This window comes from Triticum dicoccoides, chromosome 7B, assembly GCF_002162155.2.
Source record: "Triticum dicoccoides isolate Atlit2015 ecotype Zavitan chromosome 7B, WEW_v2.0, whole genome shotgun sequence".
In the NCBI taxonomy this organism is placed as follows: domain Eukaryota; kingdom Viridiplantae; phylum Streptophyta; class Magnoliopsida; order Poales; family Poaceae; genus Triticum; species Triticum dicoccoides.
Window position 1 is genome coordinate 744,259,993 of NC_041393.1, and position 6,076 is coordinate 744,266,068.

At 46.2% G+C, this 6,076-nt stretch overlaps 1 pseudogene; it reads left to right on the top strand.

Annotated features, from left to right (window-relative positions):
• The first annotated feature begins 3,897 nt into the window (after window positions 1–3,897).
• LOC119339639 lies at window positions 3,898–4,811 on the top strand (annotated as a pseudogene).
• The last annotated feature ends 1,265 nt before the right edge of the window (window positions 4,812–6,076 follow it).

Consider the following 6,076-nt stretch of genomic DNA (forward strand, 5'->3'; position numbering starts at 1 on the left):
TAGATGGAAGCCAAACATTTTCTTTGATAGTGCTATTTCTTCTGGATGAAACTGCTCCAAAGTGAATTTAGTGGAGCAAAACTGATGTTCGTTGGAGAAATGGATGCATCTAAATATATTTTAGTTCTAGATAGATCATTTTTATCAATTTTATGACAAGTAACTCCAGTTTGAGGAAGTAGAAAAATAGCTTCCATGTAGAAGAGTTTGAATCTTGATTGGTTGTAGCCTTTGCTCTGCTGAATCTCGTTCGTGAAACCTGATTTTGTTTAGGCGATTGATCTGCAATCACAAAAAAAAAAAGAATGAAAACAGAGGCCAGAAACCAAGAAGGATCCTGGCATTACGGTGCAGCAGTGCAACTTGTCTGACACAACGGTACAGCTGAAAACCTCATTCACACGTGCACACGCGTGTCACTGTCAGACAACCAACCATGTCCAGCTCAACTGATACTCTCAGCTCAGCTGGGATCACCATCTTTACAAGGGCCTGTTGGGTTCCAATAAGTCACCTGACTTATAAGTCAGGTGACTTAAAACCAGTAACTTATAAATCACGCCTGTTTGGTTGTCACCTGACTTATAAGTCACCTGACCACACCTTCCCACACCAATCCGCATCATGCAGGTGGTGGGACTCACGCAAAAGGGGTGACTTATAAGTTTTAAGTTGGGATGGAGCAACTTATCTCTACTACTATTAAACAAGCAAACATTATCTTTCTTAAGTGCACCCCGTCTGACGTACACACAACAAACCAAGATAATTAGAGCCTTATGATTGGTTCACTCACTTAAATCTAACCGTTAAAATAACAACTAACTTTCAGCGATAGTACGTCAACCAATTTAAGGGGACGGAAGAAAACTCTGCCATCGAGCAGACGAAAGATTTGTTCAACAACCACTTGATTCCATCCTCAATTAGCGCTAAATCCCACCACAAAATTAGCGCTAACCCAAAATTTAGCCCGTCGCCCTCGCCGCGCCCCCGTTCCTGGGCCAGAGGTGATTGTCTCGCTGCCCCATGCCACGCCTGGCGGCGTGCACGACGATTTCCTCCACCAGGTACTCGGCAGCCTGCCGCCCTGGGCTTGACACGACCATGCCGCTCGGACGAAGCCTGAGGACCGCGCCCAGGCTGATGGGATAAAGCAGCAGCTGTTTAGGGGGCCGTATGACCTGTCGGTGATGCTGGCGTCTCGGCTTTGGCAGCACCAGATTAGCGGCATCCCGGCTGCGGCGTCACAGCGGCGAAGTAGATGGTGCTACAGAACCTCGCCGATCTGAGATAGGGCCACAACAACATGCTTCTCAAGGGCATGGGCTGCTCGCCATCCATCGGGGGCGACGGCGGCGGCGATGGCGTCCTGCTGCTCCCACTCACCCTTGGCAAGGGCGGATCGGGCGGCGACGTGCGTGCAGGTCTTTTTCTCTCGAATTAATCCAGTTACAGCCCCCCGATCTTTTTTCTAAGAACAGCAGATGTTCTTGCAGCAGCAAACGGTGCCCATGCCGAACCAGACCTTTGGCGGAGTAGGAGGTGCTCCGGCTGCAGGGCGCAACCACAACAAGCCGGGGGAGGAGGAGGTGCTCGGCTGCCGGGCGCAACCACCACAAGCCGGGCGAGGCGGAGGTGGCGCGCCGGCGCCGCCAAGGCAGCGGGTGCGCGCGCGGCCAGGCCAGACCACCAACCCACACAACACCTCGGAGGGAGTGAACTATCTATCGAGTGACGCTCATATAGTTTTACTATCAATTTGGCCGGCAATTAACCTTATAGAATATAAAACCAAGGGGAGCAGTTAACTTCTTAGCACTAATCTGATTAGTTTCCCGTGTTTTCGTCCTTTTAGTTGCCCATACTGTTCTTGTTCTTCTCTACTCATGTGCAGTTCTATTTAGCTCCATGGACCTCTCTTCCTCTATAATCTGAATGCTGGATGATTTATTCTAATTAATTAACCATCTGGTCCTTGTCGCAGTTTTGCCGGGAGAGGATAGCCGAGAGGATAAAGGCCCTGCAAGAACTGGTGCCCAAGGTGAGCAAAGATATCAGCTGGAGAACGACGCACAGATTGTGCTTGTAGCTAAGCTAGCTTAATTGGATTCTTCGAGATCCAAGTGGTCGAAAACGATAGCTACATCACTAAGGGTTTTGGTTGGGAAGCTGCTGCTTTATTATTGCATCAGTCAATGCTGACCAGGAATTAAAATAAGGGCTTCAACAGATGCCAATGCAACAAAAAGGATGGAGCCATCAGGTTGAGATTTCATGTTTGAGCAATTGTTGTACAATGAGATTTAATTGCCGGGAGTAAATTGTTTTGTACTATCAAATATAGACTTCTATTAATAATATGTGTCGCTAAAGCTCCTTGAACTTTGCAGATGTCAATAAAAATGCTTAGTGCAAACAATGGACTTCTCAACTATAATGTGTGCCATTTAAAAGATGTTGTAGCTTTCGGGCATATCAAACCTTGGAGCTGGAACATTGGCTTATCCCAAGAAGAAGCCAGTTTGATTGTATAGTACTTGTTGTTTCTCAAGATTTCAAAGGTACTTCAGATACGACAACAAAAATATTTATCGTTGGTCTACTAATTTTATAGTTTGGTTAAAAATCATTAAGGTGCAAGGATCTTAATGCATATTTATAATTGAAACTGGAAATGTGTTGAAGTATTTGATAACAACTTGTACCAACTTGTTGATAAACAATTATTGCCTTTAAACAGACTTCTCCCTGCATTTTTGTTGCAGTGGCTTGAATTTCTATGTTGCATCACTTGCGCAGAATGAAAATTGTATGAACCTGCACCGGATTGTGTATTTGTAGGAAGGTTGTCCTTCGTACGAGGATTGGAAGCTTCCTGCTCGGTGTTCTGTTTTATTTGTTGAAAAATTGTGTGTTTGTCCATTGTAGTTTTTGGGTTTACAGAAAGTTTCTCTTTCCTTTTGCAGGCACAACGTAGAGATAATTATTTTCAAGAAAGTTGTTTTCGGGAAACAACTAACTCCATATGTTTGACCCATATCATTGTTCAACATAATTGTGTGCATATTGTCTCTATGTCATTTCATGATGTATTTTTTCCTTTTAATATGGAATCGTTAGAGATGATGGGTTGCCATTTCTTTGCAAGTTCTAACTAAGGAAAATGGTGTATTTGCCAAGACATGAGTTGGAGTTACTTCTGCAACCTCTTTGATAAAGTGAGTCAAGGTATGTTCGATTGCTCATACAGGATGGTTATAAGAGCATCTCCAACAGGCGCACAAAACTTTTGCACCCTAAAATAGTTTTAGCGCGTCACTGTAGCACCTTTAGCGTGCTGGACCCAACATTGATTTACCAGATGCCCAAAAACGCGCGCCCAAAAAAATACGCAGTATAAATTGTGAAGCGCAGGCATGCGATAGCGTTTTTCATCGGACGCCCAACATTTTTTTGCGCGTGCATTATTTTACAACTTCTGCTGGAACTGTCTGGCGCCCAAAAACACTGAATTTTTGGGCACCTGTTGGAGATGCTCTTGCTGAACATCTTTGGGAACCACGGATTTTTGTAAAACATTTTTGCTGAAACCTTATTCTAGATTTATTTACCTTGAAGTGGATTTTTATCCTGGTTTATATTTGTTAAAACGTGTGTTGCACCTGCACACTTACTAGTGACTTATAATTTAGGGTGACTTATAAGTTGGATCTGTTTGGCAAAAATAAGTTTTTTTTTTACTTTTCGACTTATAAGTTGGTGATTTATTTGAAACAAACAGGCCCTAAGCCAGCAATGCCTCACAGACACAGACACAGACACACACTGGCCTCTCACGCACACAAGCAGCTGCCAACACCAACCACCGTCAAAGCGCTAGCTCCACCGGAAGCCATGGCGCACGCCTTCGCACGCTCCATCTCCTTCCCGCTCAGCCCGTCGAGGTCTTCGTCCTCCTCCAAGCCGCGCGCACTACCCTCGCGTCGTACCACGCGCGCTCCGTGAGCTTGCCGTGCCAGTCGCACCCGATCCTGGCACACCTCCACACCCACATCTGCGCCGTGCGCGCCTGGGCGCAGCAGGGCCCGTCGGCGTTGGTTGCCTCTGTGGCCGTGGGACTCGCGCACGTCGACGCGCTCCAGGCCGCGCTTGGCGACCTCCTCGACCTGCCCGAGGCCCAGACGGCGCTCTCTGGCGCCGGTGGCAGCGTGGACCGCCTCCTCGACTCCTTCCTCCGCCTCGCCGACACGCACGGCTGCTTCCAGGAGGCCATGGTCACGCTCAAGCAAGACGTTGCCGAGGCGCTAGCCACCGTGCGCCGCCGTGACGGGGCGCGCCTGGCCTCTGCGGCCAGGTCGCAGCGCAGTGCCGGAAAGGAGCCCGCGCGCCTCGCAGCTGCGGCCAGGGAGTGCGCCGTCCGGCCATCGCGCCTCAGCATCCTCATCGGTGGCCAAGGCAGCGCGGCGGAGGTGGAGGTGACGGGCCTGCTGATGGAGTCGGCCGCGGCAACGGCGTCGGCGTCCGCCGCACTGTTCGGGGCCGTGGCCGCCATGTCCGGGTCCGTGGAGGCGGAGTCGTGCTCACGCAAGGGCACGGCAGCACTGGTGTGCCTGGTGAAGAAGAACAAGAAGAAATCGTCGGCGCCGGGGTGCGGGGAGGAGGGGATGGCGGCGGCGGCCATGGCAGAGAGGCTGGAGGAGCTGGAGGATTGCATCGAGGAGCTAGAGGCCGGCGGCGAGAAGGTGTTCCGTAGCCTCGTGCAAACCCGGGTCGCGCTGCTCAACATCCACACGCTCCACATCTTCTAGCTTTACTACTGTCATACATGAAATCTATTTATATATAAAAGGTACTTGACGGGTTAATTAGAGAGAAGAGAATTATGCTAGAAAATTCCACGTTAATCAGAAAATACACGTAAAAAAACAGTAACCTAAACAATCGTGACCAACTCGACCATGTTAACATATGGACGTCACCCCATAAAAAAAAACACATGCATGCACGTCAAAGAGAAAAAGGGATCTGTCACCTAACAAAGGCATCCAACTTACACATTTACTGCCTCTTCCATATATTTTGTATACATGTTGATTTTTTCTCACCTTGAGAAAGAAAATAGCCAACTTAACCATGATTTACCTCTTCCAAATATTTCTGTATGCGGAATTTCCCCACACACAAAAAAACACATGCATGCATGTCAAAGAGAAAAAGAGATCTGTCCTATTTTTATATATAAAGTACTTGACGGGTTAACCAGAGAGAAGAGAATTATACTAGAAAATTCCATGTTAATCAGAAAATACACGTTAATCAGAAAATATTGACCCTTAATCCAATAGATCATCTATTATTTTTAATCTCTAACCGTTTGATCTGCGTACCATAATATGATGGGTCCAAACAAAGTTGACATGTATCTCACCTAAAAAAGGAAACAACTTGGTCACGTTTGCTCATGCATGCACGTAAAAAAACAGTAACCTAAACAATCGTGACCAACTTGACCATGTTAACATATGGACGTCACCCCACAAAAAAAACACATGCATGCACGTCAAAGAGAAAAAGGGATCTGTCACCTAAAAAATGCATCCAACTTGCAAATTTACTGGCTCTTCCATATATTTTGTATACATGTTGATTTTTTCTCACCTTGAGAAAGAAAATAGCCAACTTAATCATGATTTACCTCTTCCAAATATTTCTGTATGCGGAATTTCCCCACACACAAAAAAAAACAGATGCATGCATGTCAAAGAGAAAAAGAGAACTGTCACCTAAAAAAGGCAACCAACTTGCATGATTACTGTCTCTTCCATATATTTTGTATACATGCAGATTTATTTTTTGATACACGCATGCTCGTAAAAGAAAATAGATATGTCGCCTTGAGAAAAAAAGGAAAATTAACCATTATTTACCTCTTCCAAATACTCCACATGCAAAAAAAAATTGGACAAGGATCTTGCATAGTGATCAACTCTCATGTACATAAAACATCAGAAGAAAAAAAATCACAAATACCTTCACTCACAAAAAAACACAAATACCTCATGTTGCAGACGGT